Raw genomic sequence first — 13211 nt, forward strand, 5'->3', positions numbered from 1 at the left:
TTGATCAATAAAAGGCATCGGAAAATGATCCTTGCAAGATGTAGTGTTCAGCTTCCTGTAGTTCATACACACTCTCCAACCGGTGACAGTTCTTGTAGGAATCAACTTATTTTTAGAATTAGTGACAACAGTGATGCCCCGTTTCTTTGGCACGCACTGGACTGGACTTACCCATGGACTGTTGGCAATCGGGTAAACCACCCCAGCATCTAGCCACTTAATAATCTCTTTATTTACCACCTCTTGCATCGGTGGATTCAATCTTCTCTGATGCTTAACACTTGATGAACTTTCCTCCTCCAACTGAATTCGGTGCTCACAAATTCCGGAGGGAATCCCCCGGATGTCTGCAATAGTCCAACCCAAAGCTCTCAAATGTTTCCTCAAAACTGCGATGAGTCTATGAGTTTGGCCCTCATTCAGAAGTGATAACACAATAACTGGAGGGTGGAATTTGCTCCAAGAAACTCATATCTAAGATGGGATGGAAGTTGCTTTAGCTCCAACTTCGGTGGCTCAATAATTGACGATTTTGCTGGAGGAGTTGTTCGCTTCTCTAAATCAAGAGACAATTTCTTGGGCTCATAAGAGTAAGACCCCAGACCGGTGAGTGAATTCACCGTCTCAATATATCCCTCCATTTCTTTTGCATCAAAATTTACCAAAATGGCCAATAATGTTTCACCCAAACATTCTTCCTCCATCTTGAATTCTACCGCTTCATCTACCACATCAAGAGAATTTATGACTGAAATACTTTGATAAAGACTAAGCAATTTCATACCCTTGTGCATCTTTTTCTGCCAACTTCTTTGATAATAGATCCACCGTGGTTTGCAATTGAGCAAAGGCATGGTCTCTCTCATGGTTTTCTTTTGCAACGGCAGCTAGTGATGGACTACCATAAGAGAGACTCTCACTATCAGTTGAATGCCAAGTTTGATTGTGGGTGGTGAGTTTATCAAGCAAACGGGTGATGGTGATAAATGACTTGTCCATGAAGCATCCTCCCGTGGCAATATTGACAGCAATCTGATTCATTGTATCTAAGCCCTTGTAGAATTTCTCTGTAAGAATAGCATCCGGAAACCCGTGAGTTGGAGATTGAGCTAGATAGTACTTGAACCGCTCCCATACTAAATATAATTGTTCCCCCGGGAGTTGTTTGAACTCAAATATCTTATCTCGAAGTTTAGCCTTTTTGTTCGGTGGGAACCACTTCCTCAGAAATGTATTGGCTAGCTCGCTCTAGGTATGAATAGAATTGCTGGGAAGCTTTTCATAACATTCCCTTGCTTGGCCAGCCAAGGAATATTTGAAGACCCGTAACCGAAGTGCATCAGCAGAAACAACACCTTGGGATTGTTGAGCACACACGTGCAAGAAGTTCTTCAAATGTCGAAGTGGATAATCCTCCAAAGAATTTCGAAAATAACCACCTTCAAGTTTCAACAGCTGATAGATAGAACTATCAATTTTGAATGTAGCATTTCCAGTCCTAGGAGGAACCACAGCAGAAGCACAATCAGCTTCATTGATGAATTCCGCAAATATATTCTCATCTTCGTCCTCTTCTGGTGCAGGTGGGTTCACTTGGAGTCCACCTTGTTTTCCTTGATTTCGATTCTGTCTTCCAGCCATTTTTACCTGGTTCACCACAACAGGAAACAAGGTGTGATGGAATAGAATTTTTTTTAAAGAAGAGTACGCAACAATCAGTAATTTCAAAACCGTATTCCCCGGCAACGGCGCCAAAATTTGATACGCTCAAATTACACCTATTAATGGCGTAAAGTGGACGTTGTCAAATATAGTAACCCAAACAAGGTTGGAGTCGAATCCCACAGGGAATATGGAGAGAAAAAGGTTCTAATTGTATGCGATACTAGTCTTTAAAGGCTTTAATCATATTCCGAATAGTTTGAAATATTTGTTGAGTAGTATAATTGAATACTTTGACTTGAATTGTACTTAATGCGAGAGAGAGACTAAGGTTGTGTTCCCCATTTTGATTAGATATTACGCTTCAGGTTTCAATGTGATATATTTCTAATGGTTGTTCTAAGAGTATGCACTTGATCTCTTAAGGACTTCCTAATGTTTCCCAACAGTTAGGTCGTATTTTCTCTTTATGATTTTTTCAAATGTAAAAGAGTTGAAATCGAAAAGCGACCAATAATGCCAATTAGACTTGTTCTTATCCCTAAGTTAGTCTATTAAACGAGGGTTAACGCCCCGAGTCATTGTTATTCAATCTTACCAATACTGACTCTCTTTCCCAAGAAAAGTTAGTATAATGGCTTGAGCTAATGCTTGCAATCATTAGCCAACGCTAACGCACAAAGATAGAATAAATACTAACAACTATTATGCATATATCAATAGTAGAAACCCATTCACATAATACCCATCATGGGATCCACAACCTTAGAATTAAAATTAGCTACTCATCATTTTGGTTAACAAAGAAAGCTTAAAAGTTAACATAATATATGTCATGCCCCGAACCTGGGCCTGGACGTAACACGACACCCGGTGCCTGACTGCATGTGACCGAGCGAACCAACTGGCTGGCTGAATCAACATGTGATATCAAAAACATAACTGAATGTTGAAACAACTAAACACATGCTGATATACTAAAGGTCTGATTGAAATCATAATGCGGAAATACTTAGACAATCTGAAATATCTGAGCATAGCCAACATGGCTTAAACCAAAACAACTGAACAACTGCCAACAAGGCTAACATAATAAATATCTGACTGTCTGAACTGTGTCTATGAAGCCTCTAAAGTACTGAATAATAGAGCTGTCTATAAACTGAAATAACTAGATAGCTGACAAAGCCCCGAAGGAATTTGGGGCTCACCAGTAGCTGATACGTGCACTCCTAAAGAGATGGGTCGTCAACCTGTATATCGTTGCCTGCATCGCGAGATGCAGACCCCCAAGCAATAAAAAGGGACATCAGCACATTTGAATTATACTGGTATGTAAAGCAACTGAAGCAATAAAATACTGAAACTGAAACTGGAACTGATAACTGTAACTGTAATAGCAAGGAAGTAGAGATATGGATACTCCCTACTCTGTATCTGAATCATCTGTATTATCTGTGTTTGTATATGTGGGGCCTCGGCCCAATAATAAATGCACTCTATGGCCTCGGCCTAGTAGTGCGTCAGTCAATGGCCTCGGCCATGTATACGTATACACAAGACTGTGCTGTGCCCTCGGGCAAAATCACATATGTATAATTATGGTTAATTAATAAGGACTGAGACCATAACAACAATGAACAATGCTGAACTGAAATAGACATGCTGGACTGAATTGAAAACACTAACTGTTTCTGAGCATACTGAATTTCTAGACTGAGACTCATGTGGTAACAATACATAAGTCTATAAAGATTACGTGCTGAGTTCATGATATTCAAATTGATAACCATGAACGAATTCTGTAACTGCAACCCTAGAACATAACAGTTCTACAACATATCATAAAACTGGGCTAAACTGTATTCTGAGTCAAATTACTGACAAGTATGAAGAATGAGGCGTAGGGAGAATCATGAACATTCCCTAACGTAGATAGTTAGCCTCACATACCTTAATTACAGCCTTTGAGCGTAATACAATGTTCGTCACCCCTTTCAACTTTGATCTATATTGATACAAGTCAAAGAGATTCTATATTAGCAATAATATTCATGCTTTGGTCATCTAAGCATTTTATCAAACATTTAGTGGGCATAAAGCTCAACAATCTCCATTAATGGTGTTTCTTCACCCAATTCCCATTCTATTACTTCTAGGTGATTCTACAATCTCAATTAGGTGTAATTAACATCATTCTCCATCACCCATATCATTATAACAATCTCAAGTCAACAATCCAAAACCCTACTATAGTTCGTGTAATTCTCTTTACTAAACCCATTTAGTATTCTCCCAAGAACTCATCAATTCACTATTATGAATAATTAGAGTGTAGAAGAATTACCTTTTTGACGTTCAATCCTCTTGAATACGAGATCTAGGGTTTCCACGCCCAACAATAATGTTCCACTCACAACTCTATTGATTAGAAGGGTTTACTCAAGTTAGAAAGAGATTAGGGACTTGAATTCAACCTAGAATCATGATAAAACTTACCTTGGAGGGTTCTTGAGGCTTGGAACTTGTTCCCTCTGACTTTAGGGTGATTTTTCGTGACTAGGGGTGTTAGGGAAATAAATCCCAAGCTTAAATATAACTTAAAACGCGAAATCCCGACTTTTGACCCGAAACCCGACCTGTTACGCGATGGGTCCGTTATTCACGTGCATCGCGCGATATGCTGAAGCTCAATACTCAGAGTTGCGCGATCGGCCCGCTTTGCGGGGACATCGCACGCGCCCTCACGCGCTTCGAGAAGCGACGGGCGTCGGTTTCGCACAGTGTTCGGTAAAATGGACATAACTTCTTGTACACAGCTCTGTTTTGGCTCCACAATATACCGTTGGAAATATATTTAAAAGGACTACAACTTTCATGTTTTAAGTTTCCTCAAATTCTCAACGTATTTTCACGAAATTTGACTGGAAGGCAGACGTATCGAAAACTTAACCGATTCTATAGAATTTTAAGTGCCTTACTATTAGCCATATTGAGACGATCATATCTCCTTGCTCCCATCTCTGATTGGCTTGGTCCTTATTTCGTTAGAAAGGTATTTATACATACTAAAACTTTCATTAAGGGTACTTTCCCAAATTCCCAACTAATCAAGGATTTATGGCTGCCCGAAGTAGGCCTATCAACCATTTTCGCAAAATGTTCAAACCTTCAGTTTTTCCACTAAAGATCTATTGACATGAGTCTAACCTTAGTTCTACGATACGGGGTGTAACAATATACTTATAATGCTAATACAATATGGAATGAAAGTGAAGTTGGAGCTTTAAATGCTCCAACCGCTTCAAATATTTAAGGCTTAAAGTTAATGCTCCAAAGAAAATCAGAATTCTTGATTAAAACCCTAACTTTAAGTATTTATAGGGCCAGAAATCGCGCCAAGTTTCTGCACAAAAACACCCTTATGCGGCATCGTTATGGACCGTAACGCAGGTTACGGTCCGTCCTTCGATTTCGTCCTTTGTCAGCTTGATTAGGTCAACCGTCACGGCTTCTTGCGACGGACCGTAACACAGGTTACAGTCCGTATCTTCCAACGGATCATGGCCTCAGTCTTCAGTGGCCAATGCGTTACGCCGTGACATTATGCTCCGTAACCTGAGTTACGGACCGTCCTTCTGGGCGTAACCTGTGACACTACTTAGGCTTCTTACTGGAAATTTTCCTCAGCTTACGGACCGTCATTTGATAGCGGCACGTATCTGGATCTTCCTCTCTGGTACGGATCACGTTACGGTCCGTAACTCTAGTTACGGACCGTCCTTTTTGCTCCAAGTTGTCCGTTTTTCAGCATTTCTTATCATTTCCGTTCCTTAGTCAACCAACCCTACAAAACACTAAAATAACATAAGAAATGATGTAAAAACACTTAAAAACAAGCAACACTTCTAGTGATAAAGGTATAAAATGTGCCGAAATTCACGGCACATCACCAAGCAGTGCTCACACTTTTCTAATTTAGCACTTTCGAAATTTGACAACAATTTCTTTTTGGCTAGAACATTTACTCCTTTCTCGCTAATGTGGCTAAGCCTCCTATGCCATAATGTTGAAGAGCTATTGCTCTCAACTGCATTCACCATATTAACACAGGTAGAGGCCGTAGTCCAGTATAGACCACGATGCTTTTCGCCACGAGCCACAATCATGGAACCCTTAGTGAGCTTCCACTTTCCAGCACCATTGGTACTGACAAATCCCTCATCATCCAAAACACCAACAGAGATCAAGTGCAAACGAACATCAGGTGCATGCTTTACATTGTTTAAAACTAGTTTAGTTCCAATACTAGTTTCCAAACAAATCGTTCCAACACCAGCCACCCTAGATACAGTCTCATTACCCATACTCAAAGTTCCAAAGTCACCCGGAGTTTAGGATGAGAAAAATTCCTTCCTGGATGTCACATGAGATGCGGCACTACTGTCCACAACCCAGCTTGACTCATCACAAACAATATTTATCAGATCCGCATCAAGGACAGTAACAAGATCTTTTGTAGTGACAGCGACAACACGATTGCCATCTTCTTTCTTTTCCTCCTTATCTCTATTCTCTTTTTTCAAAATCCGGCAGAACTTCTTTGTGTGCCCTTTTTTCCCGCAATGATAGCACCCAATATCTTTAAGTCTGCTTCTGGATTTGCTTCTATGATGTTCTCTATTTTGAGAACCATGATTCTTACCTCTCCCCCTAGTGTCAGTCACCAAGACATCTGATGAGGAGGAACCTTGAGATTTTCTTCTCATCTCTTCATTTAAAAGACTGCTCTTGGCAAGATCCATAGAGATCACACCATCCGGAGCAGAATTTGATGATGAAGTTCTAATAATTTCCCAAGAATCTGGTAGGGAACCAAGTAGAAACAAGCCTTCAATTTCTTCATCAAAATTAATGCCCATAGCAGATAATTGGTTAATGATCCCCTGAAAAATATTCAGATGATCTGTCATTGCGGAACCATCGTGGTATTTTAAACCCAGCATTTGCTTTATCAAAAACATCTTGTTGTTACCAGTTTTCCGAGCATACAAACTTTCAAGATGCTCTCATAGGGTCCGAGCATGTGTCTCCCCAGAAATATGGTTCAACACATTATCGTTAACCCACTGTCTAATAAAGCTGCAAACCTGCCGATACAACAAATTTCACTCTTCATCTGATTTATTATCAGTCTTTTTAGTGGCAAAGACAGGTTGATGAAAATTCTTGATATAGAGCAAATCTTCCAGTTTTCCCTTCCAAATGGCATAATTTACGCCACTCAAAGTAACCATTCTCCTAGTGTTGGCTTCCATCGTTTATCACAAATACAAATACTATTTATTCAGAGACCAAAGTAATTCTTTTCTGATGTGGAAGTTCAGACTGTGCTGCAACCACAGAGCATACTCAGACAGAACCTTGGCTCTGATACCACTTGTTGGGAATAAAATAGACCCGCAAAAATAATATTCACGGTATTAGTGAAAAACGCGGAACACTAAGTTATGGTTAAGTCAGCAAGAATAAAATGAAGCAATAATGACACCGAAATTTTACGTGGAAACCCTTCTGAATAAGGGAAAAATCACGGCTAAGAGGAGCAACTGATATCACTATAGCAAGGAATTTTACACTGTGTAGTAACGAGTACAAATACTCCTAAGACCACTACACCCTCAAAAGAAATAACACTCTTTTGATTTTCCCACCTCACTACAATATCACTCACACTTTATTTTTCTTCACAGACTATTTTCTTACACAGTCTATGGTATACCTCACTTTGCTCTCACTCAGATGTATTGTCTGAGATTTTTGGTGTGTCTTTAAACTGAAAGAGAGCTCCCTATTTATAGGGATGGAGTGTGAAATTTTTTCTCTTGGCATTAATTGCCCTGTGCCAATTCAAAGATTGTATCTGCAAAAGGAAATAGCTGCAGATCACATTCACACACTTTGTCAAAGGAAATAAACATTTCACTTAAATCATGGGTATGGGGCTGGACCCCACAAGAACTTTCCTTCCTTATCTCAGCCTTTTCTTCTGGGATGAAATCATTTTTCAGTTTCAAAATCTCTTTAGTAGCCTCAACGCGCTTGTTCTTAATTTTGTCAGCAATAGCGTGACAATAAATCTCCACCAAATTATTTAATTTTAGATAATATGTTGACACTGCTATATATGTTGCAAAGTTTATTGATACCAACATTCAGATGCTCATTCTTGAATTCTTCATCTGAGGCAGTTATATCAGCTAGCATGCTTCTTGAGGTACTAGATGATTTTACGATAGCCTCTCTCTTGACTATGATGTAGTGGGATGCCGGACGCACGTTCCTCTTTCACCATGTTTTTGATAAGTTCAGACCAAAAGGCCGATGACTTCTTGGGATAATATTTCTCATTATCGCTTTTCTAATTGTCAACATCTTCTTGATCTCTCTTGTTGTTGATGATGATGGTGCCATGGCAAGAACTTGTAATTTGCTTTTGATTCTTTTGCTTGGATGAATTATTTGGTGGCTAAATGATATGTATAAATAATGTTACAAGAGATCTTCTTACTAGAAATGTCTACTACAAAATTTTAAGGTTAGCATAGAAAATCAACACAATCAGTGCACAAAACTTGCACTGTAGTGCACAAAGCCTAGACAATCAATGGACAAAATTTGCATTGTAGTGCATACAACTTATCAACTCCTTAAAAAATGCAACTAACTACCAACTATAATAATCGACACTTATTGATATACATAGTTTATTTAGTCAATGCAAAAGTTAGACGCACATAGTGCAAAATTCATACCATTTGAAAATGTTATTAATTACCAACTATAATACGAGTACATAGTAAAAAAAATTTACTAACTGATTTCCACCAATTATGTATTTGCCGGATCAAATTTTTATTAAGCGATGAAAATCAATGTAGAAAATAGCCACATTGAAGTTTAGTGATGGACTTTCCAGCATTATCAAGAACAACTTCTAAACAAATGGTTCTAAACAAATGGTGCATTAAGGAGCATTCATATTATCATTTCATCTTTTTTTAACCAGTCATAGCTATGAAAAAAATTAATCAACCTCTAATCTTGTTTTGGATTCTTTTATTATGAATTGTTGGTGTTTAATTAAACAGTAAGAAAACATAATCTTCATACCAGCTAGCCCATGAGTGGAACAACTTAAATGCCAATGCTAGAATTTAAAGTCCATTACAATTCAGAAGTCTTAACATTCATTATAGAGATTGAAGATTGTGCACAAACCTGCACCATTAGTGCACAAAACTTACCCCGGCAGTGCAATATTAAACTTATACTCTTTAAGTTGAAGAATGCACCTAATTACCAAAAAATTAATACTAATTATTAAACTCTTATTGCATAAAACTTGAACTCATGCAACTTAATTACCAATCATAAATCATAAATAGTTTTCATAGACATAGTTTGCATCAACTAATTTAAAGCAGTATTTAGGTAGCGACGAGAAGTAAAGGTCCATAAAACCAAATAAAATGCTACATTCATAAGCATGGCCATGTAATTATTTAACTTCGAATTCATGATCCACATGGCCGAAGTAATTTTTCTTATACTCCTCAGTTTCTTCTGAAGCCACCAAAGCCATAATGGTGGTGATATGCAGGTAGTTGGTGTTCCTCACCACTAGCTGAAGTAATACTACCTGTGTAATGTCTAAAATTTCACTTAGGATATTCAAGATTTATATATATATAAAACAAAATATAATTTTCAGTGTTCAACTGATCATCCTTAAACTGATGTGATTCTATACCATTACCTGTTTCTAGGGAGAGATCATGAGAAGGCATTAATGGATAATGAGGCTGCTCGGGAGACGGCAGTGGTGGTTGGTAGCTGACCGGGATGGGTCCCACTGGGGCGAGCGGAATTGGAACAGACGTGTGTCTCCGGCAAGCCATCATGTAAGCTATAGCTGCTGGATGAGGAGAAGAGTTGTGCAATGGAAATTGCTGCTGATGAAAGTATGGCATCCTTCCATGCATATTTCTAGATGAAGTACTCAAAATTAATAATATGGCTCATGAAATAAATTAAAGTTCCATGGAATATATTAAGTGCAACATGTTCTTTCTCAAAATAATTGCTCCCTATTTCTCAATTTGTATGATATACTTTGACTCAATAAAAAGTTTAAGATAAATGAATTAAATATTTATGTACGACAATTAAGCTTCTTATTAAGAGTGAAACGAAAATTTTAAAGATAAAGTTTTAAATAAATAAATGTGACAATCTTTTTGAAATAGGCTAATAAGCAAATAATTTCATACGAATGGATGGGCGACAATAATCTCCCTTTTGTCCCAAGTTATGTGATACAGTCTCAATTAAGTCAGAGTTTAAGAAAGAAATGAAGATGTTTGAAATTTATGGTTTAAATAAGCAATAACGTGTGTGTGCGCCTATAGACCTTTTGAAACTTGTGAAATTTAGCTATAGATACTTGTCTGGTTATAAAAGCTTCTCATTAGGGGTAAAATTATGAGAAGTATGAAATTTGTTCTTTTCAAATTTAGAAGTGTGCCATTCTTTTTTTAAAAGTGTGGCACATAAACTGGAAAGAAGGAGTATTTCGTTTCAATTTTAATGACGTAATTTGATTATACACAAAGTTCCAAAATTGAAAGAAAAACTTTTAAAATTTGTAGTCTTAAATATGTCATATACATTTGTGTAGATATAAACCTTTTGAAACTTGTAATCTTAAACATGTTATAGTATTTGTGTGACTAAAAACTTTGTCATTAAGAATAAAATGAGAAATTCAATTTAAATTATTTTCAAAAATTTTAAAAATATCATTTTTAGAACAGAGAGAATAGTAATTAATTACCAAATTAAATATGTACTGTGAGTTGCTCACTCTGACATAAAACATATTCAAAGAGTATTACATATGCTGAAGATAATTCTAAGGCTAACAAGACAACAAGTAACGATGAGGCTTTGATACTAATTTAATAAAAATTCCAGAAACGTATATTCTCCCAATTAGCCAAAAAAATAAAACTAAAGATATAGCTACTATGTTATATAGTATGATATTTAATGAAAGAAAAAAAAAAAGGATAAAAGGCTTAATGAAAGAAACTTACTCGTTTCTATGGAGTAGATTAGGATTTCCAACATTATTCACAGCACCATGAATTGGAAGCCCACTTGCCAAATACATTCTCGATGAATCAAAGTACTCTCGCGTCTCGCCTTGTACGTAGTTCTATTCAAATTATTTCTGAAACAGGTTAACAATAAGTTTTTTTAAAATTTACTATTTGCCTCTCTGTTAGAGGTGTTCCAGAAATATTTACAATCGAGTAAATAGCTCTACAAACAAATGGATCGAATCGACTTGGAAAGTGGAAAGATTTGTAAAAGTTATATGTTTCATTTTCACTTTGTGAAAAATTGTTAGGTATGAATATGTTATATACCCGTAACTCGATCGGTGAATAAGTACTGCTCCCACATGAAAGCATATGTTTTATTTTTACCGACGCACAAAGAAAATATTTATTGTGAATGAACAAGATATTGAGGAATCATCCATACATATCGAAATTATTGATACGGGTCTTTTCCACAGAAGTGTCGTAATAGTACGAAAGACGCTCGAAAACAACCTCTCTAGCTCCACGAGGTAGGAGAAAGGTCTAGATACACTATATCCTTCTCAGGACCCACTTTTGACAATACATTGGGCGTGTTGTTGTTGTTGTTGTTGCTGCTTATAAAAATAAATTGGAACTTGCTTGGTTTAGGGATGAGTTCAGTCATATACATCGACTTAGCAAAACAATAATACGCTATCCATGATTTTAACATGTGCACATAATAGGTTAGTTTTACTTAATCATCATCTGGGTAATAATAAGTAGTAATTTGATCTTGTGCACTATGAAATCTGTCCCGTCTGTGACCTATTAAGGGTGTAGATAGTGCAAATCTGCAAGAAAGTGAGGCTGGGTTATTAACTCTTAATCCATTATCATATTCTTTATATGTGGTGTATTGATCTGCAGAAAACACTTGATGGGTGGACACCTATATGACTGTGGAGTGGTGTCACTCCTATGAAATTATGAAAAAAAAATCTAGAGCACTCATGAATTTGGACACGAGCATGACCTCGTAGCACAAAACCGTGACAACGACAAAGATTTTGCAAGTATAGGTGATAGAATAAGACTCTTGGCTTAAAAGAGAATTTTTAATTCAGAGAAATTCTAAACTTCACCAATTGTTCTTTAAGTTTAATCTTGTTTTATTTAGATCTGGTTCATAGTCTACGAGACACTAGATTCGACACATTGTACTCATATGTGAAAATCCAGCAAAACTTCTCATTTCATTCTATTAGTAAAACTTCTTTTATCTTTCTATTCCTTAATTAATATTATTTTTGAGATATATTTGGGAGATTGTTGGATAATTAATTCTTATATCTCAAAATTAAGTTAAAAATGTTCTTTATCCTTTACTAGCCATAATTAATAGTCATAATTCTAAAATATTTTATAACAGACCTTTTTGAATTGTTCTTGATCAATACAATGGACAAAACGTTAATAACTGACTGAACAACCATAAATGGATTTCATTATCCTTAAATGATTGAGACCTTTCCCAAGTTATCAGAACGTTGCAAGTTGTCTTCACCCATTTGGTCACAACCTTCATCTATATATATCTAAATCCTCTTCTTCTGGTGTATATAAGATCAAGAGAAATTCCTCATTCGATTATACTGGGTTTCCATTATTAATGAATTTTTCTTAGTTTTTGTGCTCCTAGTTTTATACTGAATCTTGGGGGATATACCTACACCAGGTGAAATATCCTTAAGACAGTGTCTTTAACATGCCTCAAGCTTTCAAGAATTTCCTATAGTCTTCGTGATCAAATTTTTGACTTCGAGTTTTGGTTATTTTCTATGCTCAAATATTGACAGAGATTGTAGTGAGTATAACAAAACTATTTCATTCAACCTAACCAACTTCACTTCATGAAGTATAACGAAAATCCATATCATATCTGAATATATCATGATGAAATTAATCATGTGTAAGTTATATATCAGTAAAACTTTTTTACATTATTAGGTTACCACAAAGATATTTACAACTTAAGCCTCCACAAAAGCCAGCGGATTCATAATCTAAAAAATAATACATATTATCTTCTCTGTTGGATAGACAAAAGTGACCATAGTGTAAAAATTCTTACATTGAAGGTGTAGATAGTTTTTTTTTTTTTTTTTTTTTTTTTTTAAAATCATATGGTATTCACTATATCTATTGGCTAGACTAATTAGCCAGATATGCGCCAGACCTTTAAAAGGGGAAGCGCTACTCACTAGGAGTTTCTCTGTTCTCAGAGCTCCAATATGATATCGCTAGTTTGATTAAGGGTGAACGGATTTAGTCCATCACACTCGATGATTACTGGTTATCATATGTTTCAGTTTACATATTTTTGAATAATTGTAC

At 36.4% G+C, this 13211-nt stretch overlaps 1 non-coding gene across 1 annotated transcript; it reads left to right on the plus strand.

Annotated features, from left to right (window-relative positions):
- The first annotated feature begins 1087 nt into the window (after positions 1–1087).
- LOC132643077 (small nucleolar RNA R71) lies at positions 1088–1194 on the plus strand. Its single transcript, XR_009583526.1, has one exon. It is a non-coding gene; the product is annotated as a small nucleolar RNA R71 (small nucleolar RNA).
- Positions 1195–13211: the final 12017 nt, after the last annotated feature.

This window comes from Lycium barbarum, chromosome 5 (assembly GCF_019175385.1).
Source record: "Lycium barbarum isolate Lr01 chromosome 5, ASM1917538v2, whole genome shotgun sequence".
Lineage (NCBI taxonomy): Eukaryota > Viridiplantae > Streptophyta > Magnoliopsida > Solanales > Solanaceae > Lycium > Lycium barbarum.